The sequence below is a fragment of the Somniosus microcephalus genome, chromosome 11 (genome assembly GCF_052327205.1).
Source record: "Somniosus microcephalus isolate GS21.2 chromosome 11, FLI_Smic_1.0, whole genome shotgun sequence".
Classification (NCBI taxonomy): Eukaryota; Metazoa; Chordata; class Chondrichthyes; order Squaliformes; family Somniosidae; genus Somniosus; species Somniosus microcephalus.
Genome location: NC_140997.1, coordinates 196,816,928 through 196,834,257, shown reverse-complemented (window position 1 = coordinate 196,834,257; position 17,330 = coordinate 196,816,928). Strand labels below are relative to the sequence as shown.

General features: G+C 44.4%; 1 protein-coding gene across 1 annotated transcript in view; it reads left to right on the top strand.

Moving 5' to 3' along the window:
- Positions 1-17,330, top strand: part of cacna2d3a (calcium channel, voltage-dependent, alpha 2/delta subunit 3a) — a 1,196,772-nt gene that overhangs the window by 750,410 nt on the left and 429,032 nt on the right. The window lies entirely within an intron of this gene.

Below are 17,330 nucleotides of genomic sequence, written 5' to 3'. Positions count from 1 at the left end.
TCAGCCAATCTTAAATGGAATGGACGGCCAAAATGGGGTTACTATTAGATACTTATGAAACTATCAAGAACTCCCACAAAGAAAGGAATTAGGTTATAGGTAACTAGGCATCATGGAGTGAGTTGTGTAGTACTAACAGGGCTCCGCTGAGGATGAGCAGTATGATTGAGGTGCTAGATGGTGTCAGCCTTGGCTCAATGGTAGCACTCTTGTCTCTGAATCAGAAACTTGTGGGTTTTAGCCTCATTCCAAAGACTTACACTTCAGTGAAGTACTGAGGGGTTGCTGCACTGTTGGAGGTGCTGTCTTTTGGATGAGACATTAAATGGAGGCCCCACCTGCCCTCTCGGGTGGATGTAAAATATCCCATGGCACTATTTGAAGAAGAGCAGGAGAGTTCTCCCAGTGGCCTGGTAAACGTTTATCTCTCATCCAACATCACTAAAACAGATTATCTGGCCATTCATCTGATCGCTGTTGTTGGAGCTTGTTGTGCACAATGTGGCCGCCACAATACCCTACATTACAGTGACTACACTTCAAAAGTATTTTATTGCTGTAAAGTGCTTTGGGATGTTCTGAGGTCATGAAAGGTGCTATATAAATGCAAGTTCATTCTTTCTAAGTGGTGGTTGTTCCAATATTGAGCTGAAACTAACAAAAGCTACTAATACTTGAAGAGCTTGGCTTCTGTTTGAAAATCAGTGACAGAGCTCACTAACCAAGAATGTCTCATTTCAGATTGAATTTCCATTGAGAAAATCTTGCAACAGTTTCTACGGAACCAGCTCAACAGATACATTTTTAACATTAACAACCAGTTAACAATCCCTTAACAAATGATATTTTCCCCGTCCACATTTGTTGTTTATATTGTAAAACTTTACACATGACAGGAAATTGCATTTAGGCAAAAAATAATGCATTGTACAGACTGCTGTACAAGCACTATTTTTCCAAAATGCTTTACATGAGGAAAATACAGGCATACATGTGTTAACCAGCCTATACACAGGATTTCTCAAATGTTTGAACATTTGTTGTATAAAATATATATTGTGCTTACAGTAGAGGTAATAATGGGAGAATTCAAATTATAAATACAAATTTAAAAGTCAAATAGGTTTAACCAGATTCAGAGTGATTTTCTTTGTTTCCCTCATTAAGATGATACATGTTTATGAACATTCTCATTGTTTCTAGTAATTTTTAATGTGAATTAGAGAGTAACACCAGATTACTGAATATGTAGTGGGTAATTTTTAATATCACAGCAGTTTCAGCTCTCCAGGATTACTAACCCTTATTGGCAATTGGTGAGGTATTCCTGAGGACTGCTGCTGTCATTACGTTATGTGAGTATAAAAACATTTAGGGGGAAAAATTGGGTGTCACCCCTTTTGGGGCGTTAACGTCGCCGGGGCACTAAAATTAGCACGCCACCGCTGGAAATTCAGTTGTAGCGCCCCAAGCAGGAGGTTGGGCGCTACTGGAAGAGCTCCACCTCCTTCTTGGAGCGCTACAACTGGATATTGCAGCGCTACATGCAACAGCGCCACGTGCATCCGCACATAGCACCGCGGTATTACAGGCCTCCCTCCCCTGATTAAATTATCGTGACTTTTTGACAACAAATCATTACCTTGTGGCACATAAACATTTCTGTCTTAAATGCTTCTTTTCAAAAATCTTCACAGGTTGTTTGCTAATTGTGTTAAACAGGTGCCAGTTCTGCTCAATTGGTAGCCCTCTCACCTTTAGGTCAGAAGGTCACAGGTTCAAATCACACAACAACACTTGAGCACATAATCTAAGTTAACAAGTCAGACCAGTACTGAGGAAGTGCTACATTGTTGGAGGTGCCATCTTCTAGATGAGATGTAAAACTGATGCACCATCTGCATTTTAGGTGAATGTAAAAGATTCCATTGCACAATCTGAAAAATAGAAGAGAGTTCTCCTGGTGCCTTGGCCACCATTCTTCCCTCAACCAACACCACCAACAACAGACTAATTGCTCATTCATCATTTAGTTTGTGGGCCTTGTAGTACTCAGATTGGCTGCCACATTTGCCTCCACATCTACAGTCATTGCACTTCAATGGTAATTCATTGAATATGAAGTACTTTGAGATATCTTGAGAGTGAGATAAGAGCAAGTCCTTTATTTTTTTCTCTGTACATTGACTGCTGACCAAATTGATTTTATAGAACCTTCTGGTCAGTCACATGTTTTATGCACAAGCTTGCCTTAAGTAAACTTCCAAGTTGTAACACAGTATTGATTTCCATTTAACAACACAAACTCTTCTTTCTCTTCGCACAATACACTAAGCATAACTTTATCTAAACCTTTAAATTGTATTACTGTCTTAACACATTCTAATACAATTATATATATATCAAGTTACAATTGAGTAGTTAGCATGTATTTGATACCTCAAGATTTCTTACTCTTGCTAACAATTAGCATATTTCTACTTCTTTGAAGGCTAGGCGATGACTCTGTTATTAGCCAATAAGAGGTGTGCTTCTGTGGGATAGAACAATTTCTGATGACTTTTTCTACCATTAAAAATGAAACCCTCCATTACCTTAAAGTACTCACTCAGCTGAATGCCCACAATATTGATCCATTGAGAGGAACTAATTCTAAATTACAGACAAACTCAGATCCTTTGAATGAGAGAACTCTTCTGCTAAAGCTGCCATATTGCCATTGTGTTACTATATGTAATGGAACTATTTATTATGAAATTGAATATTTTGTTGTGGTAGTACAAGGAATCAAATCTGCTTTTGTAGTCTACATAATTGAAAAGATGTCAACCCTTGAATGTAGAGAAGCTGAAAGAATTCTGTGAAAGTGTAACTCATTTTCTGTCTTCTCTGTTACAATCTCAGCCCATTGTCCCACTGGTAGCAAAATAAATGGCTCGACACATCATTTAAAGGGTAGTTTTAAGCTTCATTTAAAAATCAGAACTATCTCAAAAGCAAGTGCAATCACTGTTGCAGCTATTGTGTGCTTCAGTATTCACAATCAATAGGAACAGTGAAAAGGTGGCAATGTCTTTAAATCCATTGTGAAGACCTAAGTAGAGTTGATTTGTTCTCTGGCAAGTGTCAGGGACTTTATAAAAGGTAATTTGGTTAAGGTTCAGCAAATGAAGCACTAGATTTTGGGATAAGAAAGAAAGATGGGCATCAATACTGGAGCAGGTTTGTTGGACTGTTGTTAAAATGCAGTTTGAAAGGCTGATGTGTTGTAGAAACTCTGCCACAAACTGATAGAGCTGGCTTTCAAATTTTAGGTTCGATAGTCATTCTGATTGTAGATTTTTTTTTAAATCCACTTGTAACTTCAACTTTGAATACTTTGAGTTCTCTGTTACAGTAGTCATTATTATCTAACAATTACATATTCACCAGTAGAAAATAAAGTGTTAGGGCTGAACAAATTCTCATGTATCACCAAATTAACACAGTAATACTGAAAAGAACCGGCATGAGGTTGAAAAGGCCATCCGACAACTGAAGAACAACAAGGCCTCAGGAGCAGATGGAATTCCTGCCGAGGCGGTAAAGAGTGGCGGAGAAGCACTACTGGTGCGAATTCATGAACTCATTTCTCTTACCTGGAAGGAGGAGAGCATGCCAGGGGATCTCAGAGATGCTGTAATTGTGACCATCTTCAAGAAAGGTGACAAGTCCGATTGCGGTAATTACAGAGGAGTTTCCCTGCTGTCTGCCACAGGGAAAGTCATCGCAAGAATCCTCCTCCATCGCCTTCTCCCAGTGGCTGAAGAGCTCCTCCCAGAGTCACAATGCGGATTCCACTCACTAAGGGGCATAATGGACATGATCTTCACCGTGCGCCAATTACAAGAGAAATGCAGGGAACAGCACCAACCGCTGTTTGATGGCCTTCTTTGACCTTACAAAGGCCTTTGACACTGTCAACCGTGAGGGATTATGGAATGTCCTCCTCAAATTCGGCTGCCTTCAAAAGTTTGTCACCATCCTCCGCCTGCTGCATGACGACATGTAAGCCGTGATCCTGACCAACGGTTCCACCACAGACCCAATTCACGTCACGGGGTCAAGCAAGGCTGTGTCATCGCACCAATGCTCTTCTTGATCTTCCTTGCGGCAATGCTCCATCTCACCCTCAGTAAGCTCCCCACTGAAGTGGAGCTAATTTACAGAACAAACGTTAAACTGTTCAACCTCCATTGCTTCCAGTCCAGATCCAAGGTCGTCCCTTCCTCTGTCATTGAATTACAGTATGCAGACGATGCTTGCGTCTGCGCACACTTGGAGGTCGAACTCCAAACCATCGTTAACACCTTCACCGAAGCGTACGAGAGCATGGGCCTTACACTAAACATCCGTAAGACAAAGGTCCTCTACCAACCTCCCCCGCCACTCAGTACTGCCCCCCGATTATCAAAATCCACGACAAGGCCTTGGACAATGTGGATCACTTTCCATACCTCGGGAGCCTACTGTCAACAAGGGCAGACATCGACGATGAAGTCCAACACTGCCTCCAGTGTGCCAGTGCAGCCTTCGGTCGCCTGAGGAAGAGAGTGTTTGAAGACCAGGACCTCAAACCCGGCACCAAGCTCATGGTCTACAGAGCAGTAGTAATACCCACCCTCCTGTATGCCTCAGAGACATGGACCATGTACAGCAGGCACCTCAAAGCATTGGAGAGGTACCACCAATGCTGCCTCCGCAAGATCCTGCAAATCCATTGGCAGGATAGGCGCACCAACGTCAGTGTTCTCGCTCAGGCCAACATCCCCAGCATCGAAGCTTTGACCACGCTCAATCAGCCCCGATGAACAGGTCACATCGTCCGCATGCCCGATACGAGACTCCCAAAACAAGCGCTCTACTCGGAGCTCCAACATGGCAAGAGAGCCCCAGGTGGGCAGAGGAAACGCTTCAAGGACACCCTCAAAGCCTCCTTGAAAAAGTGCAACATCCCCACCGGCACCTGGGAATCCCTGGCCCAAGACCGCACAAAGTGGAGGAGAAGCATCCGGGAAGGCGCCGAACACCTCGAGTCTCTTCGTCGGGAGCAAGCAAAAGCCAAGTGCAAGCAGCGCACGTCAACCCAAGCACCCCACCCACCCGCCCCTTCAACCACCGTCTGCCCCGCCTGTGACAGAGACTGTAGGTCCCGCATTGGACTCATCAGTCACCTGAGAACTCATTTTTAATGTAGAAGAAAGTCATCTTTGGTTCCGAGGGACTGCCTAAGAAGAAGACTGAAAAGAACTGGAATTAAATAGAAATAATGGGGTATAGTCCCAATTTTGCAATCCCGGGGTTGTGGTTGTTCGTGGCACTCTTAGAGGGTGGGGCACGCCAAATTTTGTAATGTCTCCCTAATTTGATTAGACTACCAGCACATAAAAACAACTTACTTAAAGACCTTGGCCTGAAGCAGACTTGGCTGGGGAAGATAAAATGCAGCAAGGCAGTTGCAGCTCATCACAAGGTGGAAGAAAAGTGGACTAATTGTATACAATAGCACAACGGAGACCTGTGGGCAATATTGCTCCCTTTGATCCTGTAAAGTTTGAGGTGCGACTGCAGGAGCAGCACTAAAGGAGAGTGGCTCTATTTGAGGCTGAAAGCCACCCTCTAGTAAAAGCACAGGTGCCAGCTACATGGAGGGAATTTCCCGACTGAGTCAATTAAGTTATTCAGGTTCCTGCAAATAAGGAGGATTAGCTGGTATCAGAAGCTCCTTAATTCTGCACATAATTCTTGTGGGGCCCATTAACGATGACATTAACTGGGAACTGTCACACCCTCTAGGAGGTAACATTTGAAGCATTGTAGATGACCCTTTTGTACTCACTCTTTCATTGTATCTGAGCTACATAGTTCACTTTTCAGAGGAAAGGTGCTCCTTTGCTTTTAGAGGGTTTCTCAGTGAGAGCAGCAGCTGTGGATGCAAAAGATAGTCCTTTTTCCCTAAGTTTTTCACACAGTGTTTATTTACCTTCAAATAACGCAGACACCTTGGAATCCCAGTCAATAAATATATCATTTGTGTAGTGGGAAAAGGAAAATTGATTTATATAAAAGGAATAATTGTTAAAAACAAAGTAAGAAAAGATGCGAAGCAGCAGCAGATTCTGCAGGGTGCTTTTATAATTACTTCAGTACTGATATGTTGGAAATGTCTCAATGGTCCTAATTATTATAAACCATCATTCACCCTTCAATTATTCTGCTACAAAGTTATTAATTCACAGCTATTCAATAAATATCAGTACAGGTAGACTACCTTTTATCCGAACTTCCGAAAACCGAAACCCTCTAAAAACCGAAGGTTTTTTCGTTCAGCGTAAGTCGTGCGCATGACATGACCAGAGTGGCGCACGACCCCGACCCCCGGCGACGACCCCCCGGCGACGACCCCCCGGCGACGACCCCCCGCCGACTCCCGCCGACCCCCCCCCCCGCGGACCCCCGCCGACCCCCACCGCCGACCCCGACGACCCCCACCCCCGACCCCCCGCGGACCCCCGCCGACCCACCCCCGACAAATTTCCCAGTCTTAATAAAATACCTTCCGAAATCCGAAATTTTCCGAAAACCGAAACACGGCTGGTCCCGAGGTTTTCGGATAAAGGATAGTCTACCTGTACTGTAATGAGGGAATACTGTGTGCTTGAAGGTGCGGCCTGTTGGATGAGATGATAAACTGAGCACTTGTCTGCCTGTTAAGGTGGATGCACTATTTGAAGAAGAAGAGGGAGCTCTCCCAGTCTTCTGGCCAATATTCATCCTCAGCCAACATCACCAAAAGGGAGGAACTGGTCTCATTGCTCTTTGTGGGATGTGCTGTATGCAAATTGGTTGCTACATTTGCCTACATAATAAGTGACAACACTTTGAAAGTAATTCATTGGCTGGGAAGTTAAATTGACAGGCAAAAATGTAATGGAGCACTGGGCGGCCTTTAACGAGGAGATGGTTCTGGTACAGTCGAGGTACATTCCCACAAGGGGGAAAGGGAGGGCAATTAAAGCCAGAGCTCCCTGGATGACGAAGGTGTTAGAGAGTAGGGTGAAGCAGAAAAAGGGGGCGTATGGCAGATGTCAGCTTGATAATACAAGGGAGAATACAGGCTGAATATAAAAAGTACAGAGGAGAAATGGAAAAGGAAATAAGAGGGGCAAATAGATAGTATGAGAATAGATTGGTGGCTAACATAAAGGGAATCCAAAGGTCTTCTATAGGCATATTAACAGTAAAAGGATTGTCAGCAATGTTCCTACTAAGCTGTGCGTCCATGCAGCGGTCTGGAGGTCCCATGCAGGCCGCTTGCCGGCTTTTCAATGGAATTAACCATGCATGCGCGAAAATACGAATGGGTCGCGTAGCCAGTTAAAGGGAACACGCACAGAAAAAAAATTAGGGAACATTGGTTGTCAGAGGAGCAGTGGGGCCGATTAGGGAACAAAATGGAGAACTATTGGTGGAGGCAGAAGGCACAGCTGAGGTACTAAATGAATACTTAGCATCGGTGCTTACCAAGGAAGAGGACTTTGCCAAAGCTATGGTAAACGAGGAGGTTGCTGGGATACTATATAAGAACATAAGAAATAGGAGCAGGAGTAGGCCAATCGGCCCCTCGAGCCTGCTCCACCATTCAATAAGATCATGGCTGATCTGATCCTAACCTCAAATCTACTATCACTCTACATCCCTCCCGAACCCATGTGATCTCCTGGGAGAGGTGAAAAACCAGATAAAAAACCCAATGGCCAATTTGGGAGGAAAAATCCTCTCCGACCCATCTAGGCAATCGAAACTCGCCCAGGAGATCACTGTCCCTACATTTTCTACAGTACTTACCTTCTGTAAAGGCGATCTCCACCCAGCCAGGAACAGGAATAAAACCATCTCCTGAAATCTAACACAGAATTAGAACACAAGAAGTAGGAGCAGAACCAGGCTACACGGCCCCTGGGCCCACTCCACTACCCACAGGGCCATGACCATTCTGAACCTAGACTCATGTCCAATTTCCTGCCCGCTCCCCGTAACCCTTAATTCCCTTTACTTCTAGGAAACTATCTATTTCTGTTTTAAATTTATTTAATGATGTAGCTTCCACAGCTTTCTGGGGCAGCAAATTCCACAAACCTACCACCCTCTGAGTGAAGAAGTTTCTCCTCATCTCAGTTTTGAAAGAGCAGCCCCTTATTCTAAGATTATGCCCCCTAGTTCTAGTTTCACCCATCATTGGGAACATCCTCACCGCATCCACCCGATCAAGCCCCTTCACAATCTTATATGTTTTAATAAGATCGCCTCTCATTCTTCTGAACTCCAATGAGTAGAGTCCCAATCTACTCAACCTCTCCTCATATGACCACCCCCTCATCCCCAGGATTAACCGAGTGAACCTTCTTTGTACTGACTCGAGAGCAAGTATGTCTTTTCTTAAGTATGGACACCAAAACTGTATGCAGTATTCCAGGTGCGGTCTCACCAATACCTTGTACAACTGCAGCAATACCTCCCTGTTTTTATAATCTATCCCCCTAGCAATAAAAGCCAACATTCCATTGGCCTTCTTGATCACTTGCTGCACCTGCATACTAACTTTTTGAGTTTCGTGCACCAGGACCCCCAGATCCCTTTGTACTACAGTACTTTCCAGTTTCTTGCCATTAAGATAATAACTTGCTCTATGATTTTTCCTGCCAAAGTGCATAACCTCACACTTTCCAGTATTGTATTCCATCTGCCAAATCTCTGCCCACTTACTTAGCCTGTCTATGTCCCTTTGCAGGTTTTTTATGTCCTCCTCACTCACTACTTTCCGTCCCATCTTTGTATCATCCGCAAACTTTGATATGTTACACTCGGTCCCCTCCTCCAAATCGTTAATATAGATTGTAAAGAGTTGGGGACCCAGCACTGACCCCTGCAGAACACCACTAGTTACTGATTGCCAGTCTGAGAACGAACCATTTATCCCAACTCTCTGCTTTCTGTTAGAGAGCCAATCCTCCACCCATGCCAGAATATTACCTCCAATCCCGTGACTTTTTATCTTGAGCAATAATCTTATGTGTGGCACTTTGTCAAATGCCTTTTGGAAGTCTAAATACACTACGTCCACTGGATCCCCTTTGTCCACCCTGTATGTTACTTCCTGAAAGAACTCAAGCAAATTTGTCAAACATGACTTCCCCTTCATGAAGCCATGCTGAGTTTGTCCAATTAAATTATGTTTATCCAAATGTCCCGTTACTGTCTCCTTAATAATGGACTTTAACATTTTACCAACCACAGATGTTAGGCTAACAGGTCTATAGTTTCCAGCCTTCTGCCTACTACCCTTTTTAAATAAGAGTGTTACATTAGCAGTTTTCCAATCTGCCGGGACCTTTGCTGAGTCCAGGGAGTTTTGGAAAATTATTACCAATGCATCCACAATCCCTAACGCCACTTCCCTCAAGACCCTAGGATGTAAGCCATCAGGTCCAGGGGATTTATCCGCCTTGAGTCCCATTATTTTACCAAGTACCACTTCCTTAGTGATTTTAATCGTATTTAGCTCCTCCCCCCTCGAGCCCCCTGTTTGTCCAGTGTTGGGATATTCTTAGTGTCCTCTACTGTAAAAACTGATACAAAATATTTGTTCAGCGTTTTTGCCATCTCCATGTTTCCCACCATTAATTTCCCGGTCTCATCCTCTAAGGGCCCAACATTTACTTTAGCCACCCTTTTTCTTTTTATATAACTATAGAAACTTTTGCTGTCTGTTTTTATATTTTTTGCTAATTTACTTTCATAATCTATCTTCCCTTTCTTAATCAATCTTTTAGTTATTTTTTGCTGTCCTTTTAAAGACTTCCCAATCTTCTATCCTCCCACTAGATTTGGCTACCTTATATGCCCTTGTTTTTAGTCGGATACTTTCCTTAATTACTTTACTTAGCCACGGATGGCTATCTTTTCTTTTACACCCTTTTTTCCTCAGTGGAATATATATTTTTTGGAAGTTGTAAAATAACTCCTTAAATGTACACCACTGATCATGTACCGTCTTATCCTTTAATCTATTTTCCCAGTCCACTCTAATCAATTCCGCTCTCATACCTTCATAGTCTCCTTTATTCAAGCTCAGCACGCTTGTTTGAGATCCAACCTTCTCCCCCTCTAATTGAATATGGAATTCAACCATGTTATGGTTACTCATTCCATTTTTAATTAATCCTGTCTCATTACACAGGACCAAATCTAAAGTTGCTTGCCCCCTGGTCGGTTCAGTTACATACTGCTCAAGAAACCCATCCCTAATACACTCAATGAACTCATCCTCAAGGCTGCTCTGCCCAATTTGATTTGTCCAGTTAATATGATAATTAAAATCCCCCATAATTATAGCTGTTCCCTTATTACAAGCCTCAACTATTTCCTGATTAATACTCCGTCCAACAGAGTTGCAACTGTTCGGAGGCCTATAGACTACGCCCACTAGTGTTTTTTTCCCCTTATTATTCCTTATCTCCACCCAAACTGTTTCACTATCCTGCTCCTTTGACCCAATATCATTTCTCTGTATTATAGTGATTCCTTCCTTTATTAACATAGCCACCCCACCTCCCCTCCCCTACCTTCCTGCCTGTCTTTCCTGATTGTTAAATAACCTGGTATGTTTATATGAGATAAAAATAGATAAAGAGGAGGTGCTAGGCTGGCTGGCAGTAATTAAAGTAGATAAGTCACCCGATCTGGATGGGACGCATTCTAGGTTACTGAGGGAAGTAAGCGTAGAAATTGTGGAGGTGCTGGCCACAATCTTGCAATCCTCCTTAGATACAGGGGTGGTGCCAAAGGACTGGAGGATTGCAAATGTTACACCCTTCTTCAAAAAAGGGGAGAAGGATAAACCTGCCAATTACAGGCCAGTCAGTTTACCGTCGGTGGTGGGGAAGCTTTTAGAAACAATAATCCAGGAAAAAATTAACAGCCACTTGGACAAGCATGGACTAATAAAGGAGAGCTAGCATGGATTTGTTGAGGGCAAATCGTGTTTGACTAACTTGATTGAGTTTTTTGATGAGATAACAAATAGGGTGGATGAGGGCAGTGCAGTTGATGTTGTGTATATGGACATTCAAAAGGTGTCTGATAAAGTACCACATAATAGGCTTTTAACAAAATTGAAGTCCATGGGATAAAAGGGGCAGTAGCAGCATGGGTACAAAATTGGCTAAGGGATAAAAAAGAGAGTTGTGGTGAATGGCTGTTTTTCAGACTGCAGGGAGGTATACAGTGGCATTCCCCAAGGTTCAGAACTAGGACTACTGCTGTTTTTGATATACATTAGTGATTTGGACTTGGGGGTACAGGGCACAATTTCGAAAGTTGCAGATGACACAAAACTTGGAAGTGTATTAAACAGTGAGGAAGATAATAATAGACTTCAAGAAGACATAAACAGGCTGGTGGAATGGGCAGACACATAGCAGATGAAATTCAATGCAGAGAAGTGTGAGGTGACACATTTTGGTTGGAAGAATGAGGAGAGACCATACACACTAAATGGTACAATTTTAAAGGGGGTGCAAGAACAGAGAGACCTGCGGGGTGCTTATGCACAAATCTTTGAAAGTGGAAGGACAGGTTCACAAAGCAGTTAATAAAACATCTGGGATCCTGGGCTTTATAAATAGAGGCAGGGGGCTGGATTTTCATTGAGGCGGCGGGTAGGAGACGGGACTACAACTTTCGGGGTTGTAGTCCCGCCTCCATCAAGTTGTAGCCAACCCACGCAAATTTGACTTGATTGACCTTGTTGAGCCCGCCCAGTGGGCTCAGCAGGCCAATTAAGGGCCCCCGGCAACAGGTGACGTCACAGATTGATATTTCATCTGTCAAGACCTTTTGCCAGATGAAATATCAGCGTTTGACAGCTGTTTGAAGCTGTCAAACACTGACAATCTGTACTCAAAGTTAATTCCTTCCTCTCAGGATGATTTAGAGATCTCTCTGGAACAGACAGCAGAATGCTGCAATTTTTGACAGATCGCGGCCAGTCTACTTTCTGTGCCGGTGAGATGAGGGACTCCCGAGACCTGAAGGAAGGAAGGCTGTAAAGGTAAGTAAAACTTCTTTAAGCACTTTAAACACACCAAACACACTTACCTCTGCATTCATGCACCCATCACTCACCTGAACACCGGACACCTCGACCCCTCCAAGCCCTTCAGCCCGATGTCCCGCATCACTAACTTGCCGTGGTTTGGAGCCGTCGGGAATCCCACACTTCAAGAATGAAAATAGGGATTAGGCTAAAAGCTGCCTGTTAACTACCTGTTAACAGGCAGTTAATTGGCACTAATCCCCTTCCCGCCTCGGGGAGGCGGCTCCCAGCACAGGTCGGGTACCCGCCTCCTTTGAAACTGGCATGGAGGCGGGTTGGGGGCAGGATGGGTTCGTGCCCCCCGATTTCGGGATTTTAACCCCCTGCACGCCTCCAATCCCGCCTCCACGGCCCAATGAAAATCCTGCCCAGAGAGTACAAAAGCCAGGAAGTTATGCTAAACCTATATAAAACATTAGTCGGCCCCAGCTGGAGTATTGTGTCCAATTCTGGGCACCACACTTTAGGAAGGATGTGAAGGCTTTGGAGAGGGTACAGAAGAGATTTACTAGAATGGTTCCAGGGATGAGGAATTACAGTAACGTGGATTGACTAGAGAAGTTGGAGTTGTTCTCCTTCGAGCAGCAGAGACTAAGAGGAGATTTGTTAGAGGTGTTTAAAATCCTGAAGGATTTAGATAGAGTAAATAAAGAGAAACTGTTCCCAATGGATGAAGGGTCGATGACTGGAGGGCACAGATTTAAGGTGATTGGCAAAAGAACCAGTGGCGACTTGAGGAAAAATGTTTTTATGCAATGAGTGGTTAGGATTTGGAATGCACTGGCTGATAGGGTGGTGGATACAGATTCAATAGTAGCCTTCAAAAGGGAATTGGATAAATACTTAAAGGAGAAAAAATTGCAGGGATATGGGGAAAGAGCGGGGGAGTGGGACTAACTGGACTGCTCTTCGAAAGAGCCAGCAAAGACGCAATGGGCTGAATGGCCTCCTTTTGTGCTGTACTGTTCTATGATTGTATAAGCACTTTGGGACATCGATGTGAAATGTGCTACATAAATACGAGTTCTTCTTTCTTCTTTTCCTGGACAACAGCCACTGACATGCGTGATGATGTTTCTGCAGCCAGAAACCAATTGAACACTGAATGAGTGCAACCCTTTTGTTTTGAAGAATATGAAATGCCCTGATGCCTACATAAGTACCATTTGCAATGGTTTGGACTCTGGGAACCTGTGTTAATGTCAGGCTGATGCCTCCTTTCTACAGGAAAAATGATAAAGGTGTTGTCCCTTGAAAATATAGCCTTTATCGCTTGCTTGATAGATGTGTGCACAGCATATTGATTAATGTGGTAGATGTCTCCCTGGGTGGCTTGGAAACATCCAGTAGCATGAAAGTTTTATGCTGTTTTAACTTTGACTTCTACAGGAAGAACTGTCCCTGATCTGTTCATTGATTGCTATGTAGGCAATCCTGCAGCATGTGGCATAACTCTGTGGCAGCCTGTCTGTGAAGCAGAGTGGGGGGACTCTGTGTGAGGGACTTCAGTGTCCATCATCAAGAGTGGCTCAGTAGCACTACTACTGAGCGAGCTGGCCGAGTCCTGAAGGACATTGCTTTCAGACTGGGCCTGTGGCAGGTGGTGAGAGAACCAACACGAGGGAAAAACCTACTTGACCTCGCCCTCACCAATCTATTTGTCGCAGATGCATCTGTTCATGACAGTATTGCTATAAGTGACCACCGAACAGTCCTTGTGGAGATGAAGCCCGTCTTCACCCTGAGGACACCCACCATCGTGTTGTGTGGCACTTCAACCGTGCTAAATGGGATAGATTCAGAACAGATCTAGCAGCTCAAAACTGGGCATCCACGAGGCACTGTGAGCCATCAGCAGCAGTAAAATTGTATTCCATCACAATCTGTAACCTCATGGCCCAGCATATCTCTCACTCTACCATTACCATCAAGCCAGAGGACCAACCCTGGTTCAATGAGGAGTGTAGAAGAGCATGCCAGGAGCAGCACCAGGCGTACCTAAAAATTAAGTGCCAACCTGGTGAAGGTACGACACAGGACTACATACATGCTAAATAGCGGAAACAGCTTGTTATAGACAGATCCTACAATCAACGGATCAGATCAAACCTCTGCAGTCCTGTCACATCTAGTCATGAATGGTGGTGGACCATTAAACAACTAACGGGAGGAGGAGGGTCTATGAACATCCCCATCGTCAATGATGGCAGAGCCCAGCACGTGAGTGCAAAAGACAAGGCTGAAGCATTCGCAATTATCTTCAGCCAGAAGTGCCAAGTGGATGGTCCATCTCGGCCTCCTCCTGAGGTCCCCACCAGTCTTCAGCCAATTCGATTCACTCCACGTGATATCAAGAAATGCTGAGTGCACTGGATACAGAAAAGGCTATGGGCTGCAACAACATCCCGGCTGTCATGCTGAAGACCTCTGCTCCAGAACTAGCCAAGCTGTTCTGGTACAGTTACAACATGGCATCTATCCGACAATGTGGAAAACTGCCCAGGTATGTCCTGTCCACAAAAAGCAGAACAAATCCAATCCGGCTAATTACAGCCCCGTCAGTCTACTCTCAATCATCAGCAAAGTGATGGAAGGTGTCATCGACAGTGCAATCAAGCGGCGCTTACTCACCAATAACCTGCTCACCGATATGCAGTTTGGGTTTCGCCAGGACCACTCGACTCCAGATCTCATTGCTGCCTTGGTCCAAACATGGACAAAGGAGCTGAATTCCATGGTGAGGTGAGAGTGACTGCCTTGACCTCAAGGCAGCATTTGACATTGTGTGGCATCAGGGAGCCCTAGTAAAATTGAAGTCAATGGAAATTAGGGGGAAAACTCGCCATTGGCTGGAGCCATACCTAGCACAAAATAAGATGGTTGTCGTTTTTGGAGGCCAATCATCTCAGCCCCAGGGCATTGCAGCGGGAGGTCCTCAGGACAGTGTCCAGCGCCCAACAATCTTCAGCTGCTTTATCAATGACCTTACCTCCATCATATGGCCAGAAGTGGGGACGTTCGCTAATGATTGCACAGTGTTCAGTTCCATTCGCAACTCCTCAGATAAGGAAGGAGTCCGTGCCCACATGTAGCAAGACCTGGATGACATTCAAGCTTGGGCTGATAAGTGGCAAGTAACATTCGTGCCACACAAGTGCCAGGCAATGACTATCTCCAACAAGAGAGCGTCTAACCACTGCCCCTTGACATTCAACGGCATTACCATCACTGAATTCACCGTCATCAATAAGATGGGTGTCACAATTGACCAGAAACTTAACTGGACCAGCCACATAAATACTGTGACTATAAGAGCTGGTCAGAGGCTGGGTATTCTGCGGCGAGTGACTCAACTCCTGACTCCCCAAAGACTTTCCACTATCTACAAGGCACAAGATGGAATACCCTTCACTTGCCTGGATGAGTGCATCTCCAACAACACTCAAGAAGCTCGACACCATCCAGGACAAAGCAGCCTGCTTGATTGACACCCCATCCACCACCTTAAACATTCACTTCCTCCACCACCAGCACACCGTGGCTGCAGTGTGTACCATCTACAAGATGCACTGCAGCAACTTGCCAAGATTTCTTCAACAACACCTCTCAAACCTGCAGCCTGTACCGCTAGAAGGACAAGGGCAGAAGGCACATAGAAACACCATCACCTCCAAGTTCCCCTCCAAGTTACACACCATCCTGACTTGGAAGTACATTGCTATTCCTCCTTCGTCGCTGGGTCAAAATCCTGGAACTCCCTCCCTACCAGCACTATGGGAGTACCTTCACCACACAGACTGCAGTGGTTCAAGAAGGCGGCTCACCACCACCTTCTCAAGGGCACTTCAGATAGGCAATAAATGCTGGTCTCGCTAGCGATGGCCAAATCCCATGAACAAATAAAAAAAACTGCAAATAAGTCAGGCCTCCTCGAGGAAACATTTAGAGTGTTCTATAAATAATGATCTCAAGTCTTGATGGGTATGGCCAAAACACCTCGGATACCTTTACACCTGCATTTCTTGGCCCTTCGTGAAATGCCCTTCCTCATCTCAATAGTGCAACATGGTCAGAACCACCAAAGGAATATCCACCCTACCTCCTTGCATGCTGCAGTTCAAATGCCAGCAGTAACTGAGAATCATGAAAGAAAGGTCCATCAGGAAAGAGCGCAAAAATGCAGGACTACCCAGCCAAACCAACTAATGCATGAAACAAACTACGCCAAGACAAAGTTGAAAGCAGAAAAAAAAACTTACCTGCAGCAGAAATTATCATCTCCCTTTAAGAAGTCTACTTCAGCAGGCCATGTCCAGGGCTTCTCACAGCCCAGTTTTTATGGCTGTGATCGGAGCCTCAAACAAAGATGGAAATTCAGCATGGAACCTTTAAGCTGGTCATTACAAATAAAATGAAGTCACAATATTCCCATTTGCTCTGTTCAGGCAACTTTACAGATCCTTCCATTCCACTGCTGGAATGCCACATCTGAACAGTTGTCTCTGGGCCAGAAATTGCTGGGAAGTCATGTCATTAAAATGACGAATTAACTTTGCTCACTATTATTAATTCATAAAATATCCAACAATTTGTAGAGTGATAGAGATACACTATGAGTTCTGGTTCTCCACAAATTGCTGGCCGATTTGCGTCACTCTGCCATTAGCATTGCCAAAGCTGATAAAAGTCCCTTCTCACCGTGAGGCTCCCCACTGAACGTAATGGTGATCCTGAAATTGCTGAATTTATGACATTATTAGGAATTATTCCTGCCACAGCCATTTAGGGCTGGCAATTAATGTCATAGAGGACCCTGTTAATGACGTGATTTTTGGTCCTGACATGACAATCAATCTTGGAGGTCAAAAGAGGGATCAGTGAAGCTGTGGAGTCTCACTCTCGCAGGTATTAAATTGTTTCTAGAGGTTCCTATGAACACAGTGCAATGACATATCCACTGGGTTTTCCACTGTTACTGATCATGCTGGACGGTGCCGCTGGTTCTACACTTCATGGGTCAAGAACGCACACATACCCTGCCATTCATTTATTAACTTCTCAAGGTCCAATACAGCAATTTCCAAACACAACTATGTTATAATGCTCTCTTTCTCTGCTTCTTTTTTAAAAATTC